The sequence below is a fragment of the Vigna angularis genome, chromosome 4 (genome assembly GCF_016808095.1).
Source record: "Vigna angularis cultivar LongXiaoDou No.4 chromosome 4, ASM1680809v1, whole genome shotgun sequence".
NCBI classification, from domain to species: Eukaryota; Viridiplantae; Streptophyta; class Magnoliopsida; order Fabales; family Fabaceae; genus Vigna; species Vigna angularis.
The window spans coordinates 23,283,489-23,285,244 of NC_068973.1; the positions used below are offsets into that span (position 1 = coordinate 23,283,489).

Below are 1,756 nucleotides of genomic sequence, written 5' to 3' on the forward strand. Positions count from 1 at the left end.
GCCAACTTAACGGAAAGGACTCAATTGATATCAATTTTCAAAATTAGGGACCATTTTGATACACTTTAGAAAACGAGGACCCAATTGAGACATTCGTACATAAATAGGGATGTCGAAAAGGATTAAACCTAAAATAAATTGTAAATGAGTTGAAGCTCCACCACACAATCCGCCAGACTTGATCTGTGGCATCTTCCTCGTTGATATCGTATCCATGGTTACGCAATATCATCAAGAGATAAACTAAGTACCCAAATCCCTGCGCCAAAATTTCCATAACGAACTTAAACCTGCATTGAAACACCTGTGCATATACCATGATTGATACCACCAATCCAGTGTGTTTCGGCATCTTAGGTTGCGCCGAAATCGCTCGGAAAGTGGCTCAAGCCATTGACCTTGCCCCCAACGCCACTCTCTGCACCCTAGCGAGCCGTTCCAAGGAGAAGGTGGAGAAGTTCGCCGACGAGAACGAGTTTCCGGCATTTTACGGAAGCTAAGATCGGTTGTTGAAGGATCCAAGCGTGGATCTCGTCGTGCCTCTCCTCACGAGTCTGCACGTGCGGTGGGTGGTTATGGCTGCTGGTAGAAAGAAACACGTGCTGGTGGAGAAGCCCGCGGCTCTTGACATGGCGGAGCTTGACCAGATCCTGGTAGAGGTCGAATCTAACGACGTGTAGTTCATGGATGGGAGCATGTGGTTGCATCACCCTAGAATTGCCCACATTCAACAATTGTGCTTTGTTCCAAGCTTTGCTAAAAGCATTGGACCAATTCATTTTGTGAGCAATCGAATTCATATGATTTATTTAGTTATTAGTATAATTCTGTTAGTTCAAAATATTAACAATTTTACCTTACATTTTTACAATGACAAAAAAATTGTCACACAATGAGAGATTATTACATTACTCTTTCTGAATTCATGGAAATTAAACTCTACTGATAAAAAATCTGACATGTTTATAATCTGCAAATTTTTTGAAGATCCACAGTACAGCAACAATGCCAGCAACACCTGAATTTCTAGAGAGTAATATTAGGGTAAAGCTGGAGTTGGATGGTCTTGGTGTACGTGGTGACTTGGCCTGGTACTGCATTGGTGCTTCCTTGTGGGCAAAGGGCTACCAATTACAAATCAATGTCACTGTTCTTCCTGATGTCAAAAGAAACAGTGTGAGAGTTATCTTGTCCATCACAGTTTCTTTGTTGTGGGACCAACCAATCCAAACACTAGCAACCATTCACTGCTCCTTTCTTTCTCGCATCTCCATGGACCTTGTCATATGTGGTTCTGATGGCTCTGTGCATCTCAGGGACTTTACAATCCCGTACCATTCTAAACTGACTTCTTACTAATCTAGAAATTTGGGAAGAAGTTTTGGAAGCTCTGAAGTGCCTCACCATTCTATTGTATAATTAGTAGAAGAGAGAGAAGAAGAATAGTATAAGAGAGAAAAAACTTGCTAAAAACCTGGGTTGCACAGAAAAAGTAGAAAAAGTATGAGAGAGAGAAAAATAGTTAACGCCGTTTGTACAGATTTAACGGAGGGGATTTCATTGATGCAAATTTTATTAAGTGAGGACGTAATTGACGCACTTTTTAAAGGATGGACTAATTTGACATTTTCGAGCGAAACTAGGGACAAAATAGGGTATTAAGCCTAAATATTTATATTTAAAGGAATATTTGACGTCACGTATAAGGGAAGGACGTAAGGTTAACGTCGAACTTGTTGATATGTGACGTTATTGT

The 1,756-nt window shown here is 40.6% G+C and overlaps 1 pseudogene; it reads left to right on the top strand.

The window, feature by feature from the left end:
• Positions 1-317: 317 nt before the first annotated feature.
• On the top strand, positions 318-1,359 carry LOC108346483 (uncharacterized oxidoreductase At4g09670-like; annotated as a pseudogene).
• The last annotated feature ends 397 nt before the right edge of the window (positions 1,360-1,756 follow it).